The sequence below is a fragment of the Triturus cristatus genome, chromosome 4_2 (assembly GCF_964204655.1).
Source record: "Triturus cristatus chromosome 4_2, aTriCri1.1, whole genome shotgun sequence".
Classification (NCBI taxonomy): domain Eukaryota; kingdom Metazoa; phylum Chordata; class Amphibia; order Caudata; family Salamandridae; genus Triturus; species Triturus cristatus.
In genome coordinates, this window is record NC_140586.1 from 985,747,993 (window position 1) to 985,753,912 (window position 5,920).

General features: G+C 51.2%; 1 pseudogene; it reads right to left on the reverse strand.

Moving 5' to 3' along the window:
- Positions 1–4,929: 4,929 nt before the first annotated feature.
- Positions 4,930–5,520, reverse strand: LOC146839222 (ubiquitin-like protein 7 pseudogene; annotated as a pseudogene).
- Between the last annotated feature and the right edge of the window lie 400 nt (positions 5,521–5,920).

The following is a 5,920-nucleotide window of genomic DNA, read 5'->3' on the forward strand; positions in this document are numbered from 1 at the left end:
AAGGCTGCAGCGCCGGGAGCCACACCTGAACTCCGGTTCTGTGTGGACTACAGAGGACTCAATTCAGTCACTAGGACTGACGCCCACCCCATCCCCAGAGCTGATGAGCTCATAGATCGGCTAGGGGCTGCCAACTACCTCAGTACGTTTGATTTAACGTCTGGGTACTGGCAGATCGCCTTGACCGATGGGGCCAAAGAGAGGTCAGCATTTTCCACCCCTGATGGGCATTACCAGTTCCGGGTTATGCCCTTTGGGATGAAGAATGCCCCTGCCACTTTCCAGAGGCTGGTCAACCAGGTGTTGGTTGGGCTGTATTCGTTCAGTGCCGCCTACCTGGATGACATCGGGGTGTTCAGCTCCACGTGGAGAGGTGTGGCTCACTGGTTAGAGGAAGCAGACCCAGAAGCAGAGGACGGCCCGGGACCAGGGTTCAATCCCTGACGCGGCAGGGTTGTGGACCAGGGCCAGCGGACTCGATAATTCTCGCTTCGGTGCCTACTCTAACCAGGGATCACACTCGGTGACTCTGGGCATTAGCTTGCCTCATCTCCACAACGGCCCCCCACATTCGCCGGGGATGCCTGGTTTCACCTTGGAGATACCCAGGAGGGACCATCTCACAGGGATAGCCAGGACAGGTTCCCCAGCGGTCTACAGCGCCAGGACGCCTCAGGGCAGCAGTGCGCTTTACAAGACACATACATTTACATACATTTACGTGGGACGAACACCTGCGCCACCTCTGGGAATTGTTGTTGGCACTGCGCAAGGCAGGCCTCACGATCAAGGCAAGTAAGTGCCAGATCGGGCAGGGCTCAGTGGTGTACTTGGGACACCAAGTTGGGAGTGGCCAGGTGGCACCCCTTTAACCCAAGATAGTAACCATCCTGAATTGGGAGTCGCCCAAAACCCAGACAGAGGTGAGAGCCTTCCTAGGTCTCACCGGGTACTACAGGAGGTTTGTCAAGGGGTATGGCAACATTGTTGCCCCCTTGATAGCGCTGACTTCTAAGAAGCAGCCCAGGAAAGTGATTTGGACTGACACCTGTCAGAAATCTTTTGAGGCCCTGAAAGCTGCTATGTGCACGGCGCCCGTGCTTTTGGCTCCCAACTTCTCCAAAGAGTTTATCGTTCAGACAGACGCTTCAGAGCATGGTGTGGGGGCTGTTCTTTCACAGATTAATGAAGAGGCCCTAGATCAACCTGTAGCCTTTATTAGCAGAAGGTTACTACCAAGGGAACAGAGATGGAGTGCTATTGAGCGTGAGGCATTTGCTGTGGTCTGGGCGCTGAAGAAGCTAAGACCCTACCTGTTTGGGTCTCACTTCCTGGTTCAGACAGACCACCGGCCCCTCAGATGGTTGATGCATATGAGGGGTGAGAATCCAAAGCTGTTGAGGTGGTCCATTTCCCTACAGGGTATGGATTTCATGGTGGAACATCGCCCTGGTACAGATCACGCCAATGCTGACGGTCTGTCCAGATTTTTCTGCCTTAGTGATGAGGAACTCCCTGGGGTAGGGTAGTTCTCCCCACTTTTCAGCTGGAGGGGACACGTGTTAGACCTGGCACCTTGCCGTGAGTCTCCCTTCCACTTTTTGTCGCTGTGTCTCATGTGTTTTTATGGTGTTGGCCGCTCAGAGCACTGTGCCACTGCCAACCAGTGCCACAGTGCAAGTGCTCCCAATATAAATTGTATATGTTGGTTGGATTCCATGATTGGCTTATTTGGTTTACTATCAGACCCTAGTAAAGTGCACCAGGAGTGCCAGGGCGTGTAAATGCAAATGCCGCTGGTGGGCTCGCAGCACTGGTTGTGCCACCCACAGAAGCGGCCGGGTAAAATGTGTCTAGGTCTGCCATTGCAGAACCTGCGTGCAGTCTGGTACTGCCATGCTGACTGGGCAAGTGCACAAACTTGCCAGTCCCTAAACCTTCCCTTAACTTCATATCAGTCACCCCTATCGTAGGCCCAAGGGCAGGGTGCATTGTAAGCATAAGGTAGGACAAGCCCTGATGTGTGTGGTATGTCCTCATAGTGAATTACAGCCATTTTCGTTTTTCACTATGTAAGGCTACCCTGTTCTCATAGGCCAGAATGGGCTGTTAAGATCGTTACATCCTATGATCCTAACATGCCCAGGGAACATGGTAGAAGATCGAGTTTAGTACGCCTGAACTCAGAATAGTAAGGTACACCTTCTCGTAAGGTTTATTTTAATATTCCGCGTTTGCAAACGCTGCTTTTAGAAAGCTGGCCTTTGCTTGCCTAAAACCATTTCAGCCGCCTCTGCGCGATGTGTATCTGCTGTCTGGCTTGCGTGAGTGACAGGGCTGGAGGAACCCAGATGGGCAGGGCTAGGTAGCCTGGTGATGAATAGGACGATTGACAGGTAGATGGGTGGGAGGAGTGCACCTGAGCTCTGAATGGAACTGTGCTCTGCCACCACAATGCCGGCTCCGCCCCCTGTGGAGCGTCTGATGACTCTGCCCTGCACCTTGAATGAAAGAGCCTGCATCGTGTAAACAAAGTGCTCCAGAACTGGAATGAGCTAGGCAAGGGCCCCCCTGGCCTGAGAGAACAAAAGAATTAGGGTATAAATGAAGGAGCCCTGCTCCTAAGAAATTAGACCCTGCTACAAGACGAACCTCTGCCTGAGGAGAAGGAACCAAGGAACTGTAGGAGGAGTACTCTCCCTGACCTGGGGGATTGGCCTGCAGTGGTTGCCCTGCTGCTTAAGGAGAGGAGAAAGACTGCTGATAAACTTTGCTTCAACTTGTGCTGTTTAAGGTCTCCAAGGGCTTGTGCTGAGCTTGCCCCCTGAACGAAGTCCCAGGACCAGTGGACTTCACCTCCTTTGAGAACTGCCGTTCTCCCTGCAAAGCTGACGCCGAGAGGTGTGCACCTCCCAACCCAGCGCGTACTTTCGCAAGCCTGTGCCCCCTGACCGGCCCGAGCACCGTGACTAAGGCCCCCGAGCCGTAGCTCGCAACGCAAAGGAAGGACTTTGTGACACTTGATTTTCCCCTCTGCATCGTGCCACTTTGCGTGCCCCCCTACCCTTGCTGAGGGCAGGCTGTGGCTCATAGAGTGACTGGTACGCGGCTCCCCACCGGAGCGTGCTGCCGGCTTCGCAGTGTGCCGAGAACAAAGGCGCCGTCCTCAAAGGTCCGGCTCGAACGCCGCAACTAAGAGCCAGCGCACCGTACGTCTGCATCGTCCCCCTGAGCACCGCGACTGAGGCCCCCTTTGAGCTGGAGCTCGCACCGCGATTGAAAGGACCTTGCGCTGTACGCGCGCGCTGAGGATTACTGTGCCGTCCCTGATGAACTTCTACAAAGATTAAGGTACTGTGCCCCTTCGCACCGCAAGGTGCACATGTCCCCCGGAGTGTCTGCCAATGCTCGTGAGCCCCGCTCGCAGGCCTCTTACCGCCGCACGAACCGGCCGACGCGCACGAAGCGCACAGATCGCCTGAACTGAACTGAAACCAACAACGCTTTAAACAAATAGTATTGTGGGCCCGTTTTACACGTTATTGGGTCTTGTGATAAAGTCTGCTTATATAAAGAAGTCTTTTTTTGATACACCCAGTGTGGAGTCCATTTGTGGGGGTGACATTGAATTGATGTATGTGATCACAACTGCTTAACCATTACGCCTGCGATAACGCCTTGTCTGCTCGCGCCACGCTAACTAGAGGGTGAGCAGGGGTTGTTAAAGGAGTGTAACCCCTTACCCTGACTGGAAGAAAGGTTCCCTGCTTGGCAGTAGTACCCACTGGTGCCAACTAGAGAATCTGGATTCTAACACTAATCTAGAAAAGGTACTTTCTGTCATTGACAATAGTATTAACACACTGTCATCCCACATTTACACATTGGATAATATTGTTTCATCTGTGGTGGATATTGTACAAGATGATGTGTCTGTGTTATATCATGGTCAAAATCAATTGCACTCAGTAATGCAGTTTGCTTGGACTTTGCAAACTCCGAAGTTGGGTAAACTGCCATGGGATTATTTAAACGCATCTGCTTTGTTTCTGCCTTTTAATTTGCGGTGGGCGGACAACTCCGTTCCGCCCACGGAATATGCGGAATGTTGCCTGTTCTGCGTTCCGCGAAGTAGGTGGAGCAGGCAAATCTCCGCACACTCGCGGCGGAACGGAGTTGGCCTCTCACCCGCCTCCCACCCGCTCTACTAAAATGTTAAAAAAGAACAATGTAAAACACCTTACCTATGTAAAATGTGTTTTCCTTCTAAGTATTAGTTTTCCCTATCGAGGGTTATTGATGCAAATTCTGTCATTTGTACTATTTTGGCTATTACTTATTTTTGTTATTTGACCTTCTACTGATGTTTTACTTTGTTTAATATCTTAATAAAGCATTCCAAACTAAAAAAAAAACACCTTACATTATCGGCGGCGTCCCTGGGCTTCCCTCTTCCTCCATCGCAACTTTTATTGAAAACTGTGCATGCACGAGCTCCCGCGCATGCGCATTTCTTGCTTTTGCACAAACTCACTCTTATAATTGTATTACAATAGTGTGCTCAAATGGATGACAACATCCATTATGGGGATGTCAGGGTCTTCCTCAAGTTTCAAGAAGTCAAGGGTTTTCCTCCATTTCAGACAGCTCTGAGGATTCTTTTCATAATCCTTCAGATGAGAATGACACATGCTTGGATGAAGCAAGAGAATGACACAAAAGCTGGCTTAAGCGTAGAAGGTTGAGAGTTAAGATAGCACTGTTTTTTAGTCTGCTTGTTGCCAAGGTACCATGCATATATACCATGGAATGGCTAAAAAAAAAAAGAATCCTGATAGACACTGCGTCATCTGCAGTTCACTCAAGATGAGATTGTGGACTATGGAGCCCCCCCACAAAGATCAGTTCCAAAGCAGCTTGAATGCCACCTCAAGCCATCCCCTGGATACCCTTGTCCCTTAGCTGTGGCTGCCACTGGCTCTGATGTGGTGCTGAGCATGCTGCAAGGCCTGACTGAATGTGATGGTTATTCCAGACTGGACAGTTGTAGACATTGGAGATGCCCCTGAGTCCCAGGAGTAGGAGTGTGGGAGCTGCTCTCAGGGCAAGCACAGTTGCTGGTTCACCCTGTTCAATAGGACGAGGCCCAGCAGCTCCAGTGTAACCAAGCCAAGCAGGGAGAGATCCAGACGGGCTACTTGAAGGGGCGGACCTTCAGCTCGGATGAAATTCGTCCTCTTCATCGAACACAAATCCACCAGGCATTTGGACAGTAGAGTGCACATTGCGAGCAGCAGCTTCATTCGGTGGCAAGGGGGTGCTTCCAGCTACAGAATGCAGAAGCAGGATGAAGGCATTAACCAGTGCAGGTTGAGCAGATGCTGGCGTGTCCAACATGTTTGGATCAGCAAAAACTGTGAAAACGTCTTTGTCCTGTAGAACTCATAATGCAATAGAGTCATGATTCAGCCCAGGAGTTGCTGCAATGACCTCATTAAGAGACTCCTTATTCGCTAGCATCTTAAAGGCGGCTTCTCTGTGGCCAGCACTGCTGTGAAGTGCATTGTGCAGGACTCAACCCTCCCTGGCTACAGCCGCGCCATTCACGGGCTCGGCCATCTCCTCTGGCTCAGGCCAGGACTTGCGGAGCGCATGACTAGTCGACCAGGCTGCATCCCATAGGAATCAAGAGTTTGGGCATCCTTTGGCTTTCCACCACAGTAAACTCATTCGATAAGTTCTGGGTCCAGGACAGACTCCTGAAGTTTTCTTGTCATCAATTGCTTTAGAGACGCTATTTTGTACCCTCCTTGAGAGCCCTCTGGCAGAGACATTCTTCTGTGGCACACAAACAAGTAGATGATGAGAAAATAGAAGAAACCCCTTTTCTTCACCTTATACTTGAACCACAGGCGGGGCA